At 37.8% G+C, this 11,602-nt stretch overlaps 1 pseudogene; it reads left to right on the top strand.

The window, feature by feature from the left end:
* Positions 1–5,371: 5,371 nt before the first annotated feature.
* Positions 5,372–11,602, top strand: LOC114081728 (serine/threonine-protein phosphatase 2A catalytic subunit beta isoform-like; annotated as a pseudogene).

Raw genomic sequence — 11,602 nt, 5'->3', positions numbered from 1 at the left:
AAGAGAAGAAGAGAGAGAACTCAAATCACTAACATACGGGATGAAAGAGGCAATATCACAACAGACACTTCAGAAATACAGAAGATAATCAAAAATTATTTTGAATCCTTATACTCCAATAAATTAGAAGATAGTGAAGGCATAGATAAATTTCTTAAGTCATATGATCTGCCCAAATTGAGTCAGGAGGATATAGACAACCTAAACAGACCAATATCAATTGAGGAAATAGAAGAAACCATCAAAAGACTACCAACTAAGAAAAGCCCAGGACCGGATGGGTATACAGCAGAGTTTTACAAAACCTTTAAAGAGGAACTAATACCAATACTTTTCAAGCTACTTCGGGAAATAGAAAAAGAGGGAGAACTTCCAAATTCATTCTACGAGGCCAACATCACCCTGATACCTAAACCAGACAAAGACACTTCAAAGAAAGAAAACTACAGACCAATATCTCTAATGAACCTAGATGCAAAAATCCTCAATAAAATTCTGGCCACTCGGATACAAAGGCACATCAAAAAAATTGTGCACCAGGATCAAGTAGGATTCATCCCTGGGATGCAAGGCTGGTTCAATATAAGGAAATCAATAAATGTTATTCACCACATCAATAGACTTAAAAATAAGAACCATATGATCATCTCGATAGATGCGGAAAAAGCATTCGACAAAGTACAGCATCCCTTTATGTTCAAAACTCTAGAAAAACTAGGGATAACAGGAACATACCTCAATATTGTAAAAGCAATCTATGCTAAGCCTCAGGCTAGCATCATTCTGAATGGAGAAAAATTGAAGGCATTCCCTCTAAAATCTGGAACAAGACAGGGATGCCCTCTCTCACCACTTCTGTTCAACATAGTTCTCGAAACACTGGCCAGAGCAATTAGACAGACGAAAGAAATTAAAGGCATCAAAATAGGAAAAGAAGAACTTAAATTATCACTATTTGCAGATGACATGATTCTATACCTAGCAGACCCAAAAGGGTCTACAAAGAAACTATTAGAGCTAATAAATGAATTCAGCAAAGTGGCAGGATATAAAATCAACACGCATAAATCAAAGGCATTCCTGTATATCAGCGACAAATCCTCTGATATGGAAATGAGGACAACCACTCCATTCACAATATCTTCTATTTTTAGTTTTTGGAGAAATTTCCATATTCTTCAACACAATGTCTGATTTCATTCTGACCACAAGCATATGACACTTATTTTATTTACACCACCTCACCGGCCTTTGTTACTTTTTCTTTTTTTAAATAATATTCATTCCAACTGGGATTAGATATTTCATTTTAGTTTTGATTCAGATTTTCCTGAACTAGGTGGCTAGTGATAGTAACATGCATTTTTCCACATAACTTATTGATCATGCATTTCTTCTTTTGATAAGTGTCTATTAAAATCATTTGCCCATTTGTCAATTGGATTACATATTTATGTTGGTTGTAAAGCATTTTGAAGTGTGTGTGTGTGTGTGTGTGTGTGTGTGTGTGTACAAATATAGATATATGTGTTCATATATAGATATTTTGGATATTAAATCTTTTTTTGAATCACTAGTTGACTAACACTGTCTCCCATTCTGTAGGTTGTCTCTTAACTCTGTTAAACGTATCTTTTGCTGTGCAGAAACTTTTTAGTGTGATATAATACTATTTGTCTGTTTTTGCTTTTAGTATATTCCCCCATAAATCTTTGCCATGCTGATGTCTTGAAGCCTCACCCACAATTTTGCCTGTCTGCAGTTTCCCCTATGTAGATAAATGGGCATTCCTTTGAAGGAGCAGTGTAGAGCAATATCTCAGAAAAGGAGGTGTTACTGCATCCATGTGAACTGTGCTGATGCTTAGGACTGCATGGGCACTTGTTGGGCTCCAGGCCTCAAAGAGCAAAATACCAGGATTCCCTGGAGAGTTCTGGTCAGTGAGGCTTCAGCTGTTTGCATTTTGAGCTTCATACCCAGAGGTCTCTTTACTCCGTCTTGGTGCCTCATGACAATTGGCCTGGCACTGTGACCCCTTGCCCATGAGTCCTGGAGGGGTAGTTCTCTGAGAATTAACAGCACAGCATCTCCTCAGTTCATGCCTTTACACATGGAGAAGAAATTTTCATTACACTGATGAGTCAGAACATCTTAATTATTATTAACCCAAACACCACAGTTAAGCAGGTAAGATTTAGGGAATTCCACTCTCATGTTCAAGATTGCTCTTTGACTAGCTATAGTCTGCAGAGGTAAGTAGAGAAAATTCTATGAAACGGAACTTTTTTACTAACTCTGTCAAACACACACATTAATCAGTTAAAATGAGCTATGCAATTAGAATAAGATTTTTTAAAGTCTCTTCCTTTTTATTAGGTGTACTCAAAGAACAAATTAGAAAGAAATATTAATGCTGTGGGTATTGATTACAGGAATGCCATTTTCCTAGGATGTTCAAAGTGTTGAAAAAAATGATAAATAAATAAACTTAAGTCAGAATATAAAACACAACAGAACCACATACACAAACTTATACTTTAAAACAGGGAATAATATGGCTTAAAACAAAATTCTGGATATGAATTTCCACTTTGAATTTGTGGGTGTGCTGCCAAGATATTGGGTATTTGAACTACAGATAAACAGTTTATAATCCAGAGAAAGTTTAATCACTCAATTCCTAAGAATCTTAAATGATGATTGTAATATGCCATTTTTTTAAAAATTGACATGATAATTTTTTAAATTGACATAATAATTATACACATTTATGAGTTACAATGTGAGGTTTTGATTCATGTGTATTTTTAGTAGTGATCAACCAGGATAATTAGCATATCCATCATATTAAAATTTTATCCTTAATTTATGCCATTTACATTCAAAACCCCTCTTCTAGCTACTTTGAAATATAAAATGCATTATGATTAATTATAATTTGCAGAGTAACAGCAGGCAATTTCGAAAAGAATTCCCTCTAGAAAGTTATTTTATTATTCATTTTTTGTATATATGTCCTTAAAAAAGGATAACCAGAGAGATGATTGTCCCAGCCTGAACACTTTCAGAGTGAAAGGGAAATTTATTAATAATTAAGCTGAGTCCATAGTCTTCAACTGGCAATTAGGGGTGAACTTTCTGGAAACTAAATGTCAGCATCATTGTGGCCTTTTCTGTATTGGTTTCACCTACATTGCTCTGGTGCTTCCTTTTGGTGCTCTCTGAACTACAACAACAAAAACCTCAATAGTTATGAAGAGAGGCAGAACTGTGATATTTGTACCCTTATTAACTGTGGGAAATAAAAGCAAGATTTTTGACCTCATCTGCCTTGTTTTCCTCCTTTTTCACCAGGGTTTGCTATAAAGTATAAAGAGCATAGTAAAGCATTTAGTACTTTATAGCATTTTGGAAAGCACTCAATAACTATAGCAATTATCATTTTAAAAATTTTTTAAATGATGCAATTGTTCAGACTTACACACAGCAAAAATTAAGTCTGAGTGACCCCAAGCCCTAGTTTATTTTTCTTCTTCTTTTTCTCCTCTTTCTCCTTGTCTTTCTCCTTGTTCTTCTTCTTCTTCTTATAATGGGGATTAAACTAAGGGTCCACATCCCCAAATATTTTCATTTTGAGTCAGGATATTACTAAGTTACTTAGAGCCTTGCTAAGTTGCTGAGGCTGGTTTTGAACCTGTGATCCTCCTGCTTCAGCCTCCCTAGTCACTGGAATGACAGGTGTGCACCACTATGACCAGCTGAAGACTCAGTCTTGCAGAAGCCTGGGAGAACCAGAAGTACCGAAGTAAGATCTTCTCATACTTTATGAACTGTTAAAACCATCATTCCTTGGGAAGAAGCACCTTGAAAAGAGAGCTGAGGAAAGGTCCAGGGAAAGATTTAACTTCCTGAGCTTTCATAGTGTGGCTATGGTCTGGCCTGCCTTTTCCTTGGTGACACCACTGTATTTTTGTAAGATCCTGGCAAGATGGACTCTTTAGTTTGCATACTTTGAATTGAAACCATTCTTATTCTTGGTTTTTCAAATGTAGCAAATCAGGATGTTACAAAATAAGTGATTTGAAAAATGTGCAGGGCTGAAAACTTTCTTTTAAGAGAAAGAAGAGCACCTCTGTTTCATTAGGTGCTGGCTCAGCATTTTCTAATAGAAATGTCATATACATGCAAATGGAGCCACACATTGGTACAAAAGACACACAGTGCTTCCTATCTAATAAGTGAAATAGTGTGTTTATGGGGGTTAGGGCTGTGTGCTTCATTCTCTCTTGTGCAGTCCCACTGAAGACTCAGGGGCTCAAGATCATGGATGGTGGCTCAGAGGCTCAAGTTCATGGATGGCTATCCAACTGTCTATTCAGTGTGAGCAGCCACATCCATCCACATTTGTGGGTTAAACAACAGGATGTGCTGCATTATGCCATTCTAAGACCATTGTTTCTCAGCCACCTGGTTTTAAACTTGTGAACTCTGCATTTGATGTTGAAAACTAAGTGTGTATCATGCAGGACATTTTAAAACCCAGAATCTGATGTGACTAAAACATCTTTTGAAAGCTTATGTGGACACCAATCCTGAGAAAATTTTTCTTAACTAACTACAGAGCAAAAGACATTGATAGCTGGGCACAGTGGTGCAGCCTGTAATCCCAGCAACTCCTGAAACTGAGGCAAGAGGATCGCGAGTTCAAAGCCAGCCGCAGCAAACCTGAGGTACTAAACAACCAAATGAGACTCTGTCTCTAAATATAATACAAAATAAGGCTGGGGATGGGTCTCAGTGAGAGTACCCCTAAGTTTAATCCCTGGTTAAACCCCCCAAAGAAACAAACAAACAAAAAACTTTGACAAGGGACAGTGCTATCCATCTGAGGTTATGGGGAAAACTTTGAAGTGATCCTACACTTGAGCCATAAGAGAGTTTCATTTAAGTGTTAGTTCAGTAGAAAAGTGGCACTGAAAGTGCAAAGATAGGAATAATCATTTGAAATAAATGATGGTTCAAATTCAATTAATACAAAAGGATTGGGGAAGGGATGGGAGATCCTGGAGCAGCTGGCAAGAGGGAGGAGAGCCAAGGCCCAGACCATGCTCCCTGCTAACTTCCCACATGTTCCACAGACTCCCTGGGCATGGCCAGCAGGGCATGGGTCAGGGTCTCCTGGATTCCACCTTAGGAGTTTCCCCAAGACTCGCAGTGGCCCTCCTCCTTCCCTTGTGTCCTGCTGGGAGCCTGCAGCTAAGAGGACAGCATGGGTGTAGCAGGCCAGGGAGGGAGGGGAATGGGAGGAGGAGGGGATGCCAATGATGACTAGGCATCATCAGGGAGCTAGTCCTGTGCTTCTAGCCGCTGTATGAGTGTCAGAGAGCTTAAGGAGAACCAAGTGCAGACACTGTGTGAAAAAGCTAATCAAATTATTTAAATTAATTAATTAATTAATTAATTAATTTGTTCGAAGTAGTTTACATGCAGCAGAATGCATTTCAGTTCATAGTACACATGTGGAGCATAATTTTTCATTTCTCTGGTTGTACACAAAGTAGAGTTACACCATTCCTGTCTTTATACATGTAATTAGGGTAATGATGTCCATCTAATTCCACCATCTTTTCTACCCCCATGAATTTTCCCTTTCCCTCTGTCTTTTTTTTTTTTTTTTTTTTTTTAATTTTCTAGTTGTAGATTACACAATATCTTTATTTTATTTTTTATGGGGTGTTGAGGATTGAACCCAGGACCAGAGCTCTTCCACTGAACTACAACCTCATCCCCCCCCTCTCCTCTTTGCCCCATCAAGTTTTCTCCATTCTTCCCATGCTCCCCTCCCATTGTGGGTCAGCATCCACTTTTAAGAGACAGAACATTTGCCCTTTGTTTTGGGGTGATTGGATTTCTTAGCATGATATTTACCAAGTCCATTCAGTTTCCTACAAATGCCATAATTTTACTCTCTTTTAATGCTGAATAATATCCTATTGTGTATATGTACCCAGTTTCTTTATCCATTCATCTATTGAAGGACATCTAGGTTGGTTCCTCAGTTTGGCTATTGTGAATTGTGCTGCTATAATCAGTGATGTGTCTGCCTCACTGTAGTATCTGATTTTAAGTCCTTTGGGTATAAACCCAGGAGTAGGATTGCTGGGTCAAATGGTGGTTTTACTTCAGATTTTCTAAGTAATTCCATACTGCTGGAAAGGCTAAGAAAATTTTAATAAAATAATCAAATGCGCAAAATAATCAAATGTGGTAGATGTACATGGCCAATTCCATGACCTTATGGAACTAACTCTTTAGGATTTGTGGAAAATCACCAGATACAAACTATCTATTCATGGGTGACTATGGAGGTTATAATTCTGTGTAGACTGTGACTCTTCTTGTAGCATCAAAGTTGCATTATCCAGAACACATGACAATATTGAAGGAAAATCACAAAAACCAACAAATTACCCACATGTATGGTTTTTATGATGAATGTCTACTAAAGTATGGAAATGCCAATGTTTGGAAATATTTTACAGGTGTATTTGATTGTCTTCCACTTACAGCTTTAGTATATGGACTGATATTCTGCCTCCATGGTTGCCTTTCTTCATCCATTAGATATGCTGGACATATAAGAGTCCTGGATTATTTACAAGAAGTTCTGCATAAGGGCCCTGTATGTGATCTGTTATGGTTAGATCCAGATGATGTGGTGGCTAGGGTATTTCACCACAAGGAAGTGGCTACATGTATGGACAAGACATTTCTAAAACATTTAACCATGTCAATGGTTTCACACTGGTTTCTCATGCTCATCATCTTGTAATGGAAGGATATAATTGTTGCCATGATTGGAAAATGGTTACCATTTTCAGTGCACCCAATTACTATTATGGTTGTGGGAACCATGCTGCTATCATGGAACTATAGGACACTTTAAAATATTCCTTTCTTCAGTTTAACCCAGCACCTTATTTTACCATGGGACCCCCTCACACTACTTCCTGTAAATTTTTCCAGGGAAAAACTTGCCTTTGTATGTTGAAATATATATATATATACACACACACACAGAGAAATGCCTTCTTTTTGGGTTTTAGATAGCCCCTCTCACCCAGCTCGCACAAAGGAGTCAAGGCAGGCAAGAAGAAAGAGAAAAAGCACACTTTGAACCAGGTTTGATTGGGAGAAACCATTCAAATTAGGCAAGGGGTAGGATTACAAAGGTTGAAGGTAATTCAAACCCACCAGTAACACCTACTCCTGAAGCCATGCCTCATTATCTAAGTGTAGAAAAGCCCAAGTTATTTTGGGGCACAATAATTGTTCAGAATCTCTTGCTGAGGACTTAGGGGCATGTATTTCCAGAGCTGTATATATGTATATTTATATATATATATAATATATATATATATATATATATATATATATATATATATATATATATATATATATATATATATATAAATGGAAAAACCAACAGTATTCTATGTGTTTCTGTAATACAGTGTGATCTCTCTTGGCATTAAACCACACCACATCATGGACCAAAATGTATCATACTAATTATGAGAATTTAACATGATTTGAGACTGAAATTTAGTACATTATGTGCTAGATTATTCAGAATAACAGTATACCTGCTGTATTTGTAGTAACAAATTTCCTATGTACTGTTCAAGGAAAAAAGGTAACTAACTTCATCTTCTCTGCACTGACTTGGAAATTTTAGTTGTAGTGTTTAAGTGGCATGGATTAATAAGAAATGGAGTTTCATTTTTAGAAAAAATTTACACACTAACTTTCACTTAATTCATTACCCTTTATTTTATTAAAATGTGTAATTAATAAAGAAGTCTTCTTGGAAGTATGTTGTCATGACATTTATAGACATTTCCCTTCATTTAAACTAAAATACTGTTTCATGTTGTTCTATATATTATTTCTATATATTAGTCATGACAGTGCTTGCATCCTATTTGGTGTTCTGAACAAATAAACTTTCTATTTGAAACAAAACAAAATTAAAAAAAAAAATAAAAATGGATTTGAAGTTTTATTTTTTTAGTTTTACACGCATACCAATTTAGTTATTTATTCCATATGTTATTGATGCATTATAATTACACATAATGGTAGGATTCATTGTTACATATTCATACATGCACATGACATAACAATATAATTTTGTCAATACAATTTCCCCTTTCCCATCCCTTCTCCCTTCCCCTGACTAAATTTGAATTTTCTAAGTATGTATTTATGATATGCAGGTTTTGAGACTTATAAAGCAAAATAATACAAAGATCAGCTTGGCCTAATGTCTCTTTACTGTGATCCCAGGGATTTGGGAGGCTGAGGCTGGAGGATCACAAGTTCATACCAGCCTCACAAATTAATGAGGCCCTAAGCAACTTCGTGAGACCCTGTCTCACTAAAATAAAAAGGACTGGGGATGTAACTCAGTGTTAAGCACCCCTGGGTTTAATCCCTGGTACAAAAACAAAAAGGATAAGAGAATTATAGAGATGTTTGAGTTGCCACATGGAAATGATTATAGTTGGTTCTCAGTTCAGTACCCAACCCAAGATGGAAAATATTCAGAAAATAATTGAATCTGTATTGAATATACAAATTTTCCTTGTTCTTCTTCCCTTAACACTTTTGTAGAACAACTATTTACATAGCATTTATTTTGTATTAGGTGTCCTAAGTAATCTACAAATTATTTAAAGTATGTGGGAGGAAATGTGTAAGTTCTTTTCAAATATCATGCCATTTTATATAAGGGACAGATTTTTTGAGAGGGTGGGGGTACCCTGGAAGCAATCCATATAGGTACCAAGAAATGCCATTCAAGTTTATTTGAACTATCCCTTGGTCTACCAGTGAAATTCTTAGAGGTAATTGCTCATGCCAGGCTCTTTCTTTCCAGTCTGTTTCTTTGTTCTTTTTTCCACCTGGTGAAGATGCATCATAAGCTGAAGGACCCACTCTGGTCCTTACCCTATTCTTATTCATTTTTCAGAAAGTCAAGGGCTATATATAAATCTCTTGTTTGTTTCCAGAGGAACTACCTGACACACATCCTCATCCATCATCTTGCTAAAATGCAAATTCTGATTCAGTTTGTCTGTGGTGGGCCTGCGATTCTCCATTTCCAGCCAACTCCTTTGTATATTTCCAGTCAAATTGAAGGCACTAAGGAGAAAAGGACTTATTTTATTTCATGTTGTTTCTTCTCAAGTATCCCACCTTTCTCATGGAAGAGCTAAAGAAGGAAATTGAAGAAAGAATCATAATTTTCTATAATCTCACAGAAAATAAATTCTGTATTCTCAGAGGCAAAACTGGTCCCATTATGGACTTCAAATCCAAAGACAGTTTTTCAGAGTTAGAGTAGCTCAAAAAATAAATTAGTGTCCCCTATTGAGTGGGAGATGTTGACCACAGTGTCAGCTGAGGCCTCATGAGGAGGCTGTGATACAGTAAAGATGGCAGGAACTCACAGGCATCTTCCCTAGTTCTCAAACCTTCTAGAGTTCAATTACCATCAACACTTGATGGGATAAAGGCCAGTGTGTTGCTATGACAAAATACCTCAGATGATGAACTTAAAAAGAAAGATCCATTTTGTCTCAGCAGTTCAGAGGTTTCAGTGCACAGTTTCTTGGCCCCATTGCTTCTGGGCCTGCTATGTGGCAGAACATCATGGCAAGCGTGTGTGGCAGAGGAGCTAGCTGCTCACCTCATTGCAACCAGAAAACAAAACCAAGAGACAGGAAAGGGATCAAGGACCAAGTACCTCCCACAAGGAAACACCCCAATAGCCCAAGTTCCTCCCACTAGACCCCACATCTTAAAGTTTCTGCCACAGGCTGGGACCATGACTTCAACACCTGGGCTTTGTGAGAACATTTATCCTAACTACAACACGGGTGTGATGGGGCATGATCTGTGGTCTCTCTGCTCTGATTTCTCCCTCTAGAACAGAAGTTGGCAAATGGTCACAAAGGGCCAGGATGCTCATATTTTAGGTTTTGAGGGTTATAAGATCTGTGTCACCTTTTTCAACTTTGCTTTTGAGAAATAGCATCTATATACAAGAAATGAATGGACATGGCTTGTTCCAATAAAAGTTCAAGTACAAAACTGGATGGTGAGAGAGTTTGGTCCATGGCTTGCTGGATGCTTCTCTGGAACTCTCTGTGAGGGGTAGGCAGACAGGGAAGAGGTTTCTGGAAGTCCTTTTGAGGAGGGCCATTTCTCTTGGTCTCTTGTTATATACTGCATGGAGGGAGGTAGCCTTGTCCCATTTGTCAGATGAGAACACTGAGACTCTGTCAGCAGCCAAATTGCCCACTGTAGTCCAGCTGCTAAAGATGTATGTAGAAACTGAATCCAGATCTACTGACTCAGAATCCAGCATTCTTTTCACAATTCAGTTCATTTGTTCTTGTCTTGGAGTTGAGCTATCAGAAAACAGTATTCTCTGCCATGCTCCAGCTGAGCTCACTCCACCCAGCTCTAGGGGACTTGCCTCTGGTCGCAGCCAGCTCATACTGCAGGAAGCTGCCTCTTTCCCAGAGCTATGCTCATGAAAAGACCAAGTGTAGATGAGAGTTTCCTTTGAAACATACAGAACCTGGGCTGAACTTTCTACAGCAGGCTTTGTGCACAAGCCAGTGAAATACCAATAGGAAAAAAAATCTAATAACAAACTAAAAGAATAACTTTTAAAAAAAATAGCTAAAAAGTTAGGTTAATTGGAGCCAAAAATGTCATATTAATGCAGCAAAGCTCTAGAGAGCCTGCCCTGGTCTTTGTGTATACAGAGAGGCTAACAGGAAATGATATGACACATCCTTACAGAGTTCCTTGTTGTGTTGGGCAGACATTGCAGTTAATGTCCTATTGTAATGTTATTTTTATTGGCAAGCACTTTCTTGGACCTCTCACGTTCTTTAAGCTACCATTTCAGGACCAGTGGGATTTAGGACTGAAAAAAAAGGTTTTTTTTTTTTTTTTAAACATCCACAAAACTGTTTTGACTTTCCTGTAGTGCATCTATACTTCCCTAAGAGATCTTAAAAAAACACATTTTGCTTTGGAGGACACACCACTGTGCTACAGGCTCTGATCAACTTCTTTGCTTTAAGGTCAAACTGATTCTGTGCCTCTCTTGAGCATTTCTCTTTCTCTCTCTTCCTTCCAGAACCTAATATTTGGTACTGAAATCCAGGAGAGGAACCCTGAAACAGGTTACCCTATGGGACTCTACCCTTGTTGCAGCTTTTTCTCCCAACACCCTAGACCACTGTCATAATCTGTTGAATATCCATTAAATCTTAGCATGAGGTCAGCAATTCTGGTTTATGTCTGTTCTCTCATCCCAACCTCCTGAATCCAGAGATGCTTATATTCAGTCTCATTCTATTTCCTCTCTCCTTTAGGGAACCTGAGGGACATGAGGGGACTTGTGGTTCTCACTCCTGTTCCTCCAGACCCACCTGACTCACCCAGGCTCATTAACAGGTACCTCTTAATCTTACCCATCCAAAGACTTTTCCTTGAGTTTCCTTCTCTCCAGTCTTAA

Source organism: Marmota flaviventris, chromosome 1 (assembly GCF_047511675.1).
Source record: "Marmota flaviventris isolate mMarFla1 chromosome 1, mMarFla1.hap1, whole genome shotgun sequence".
In the NCBI taxonomy this organism is placed as follows: Eukaryota; Metazoa; Chordata; class Mammalia; order Rodentia; family Sciuridae; genus Marmota; species Marmota flaviventris.
The sequence above is the reverse complement of the archived record's forward strand: the minus strand, read 5'-3'. Positions and strand labels throughout refer to the sequence as shown.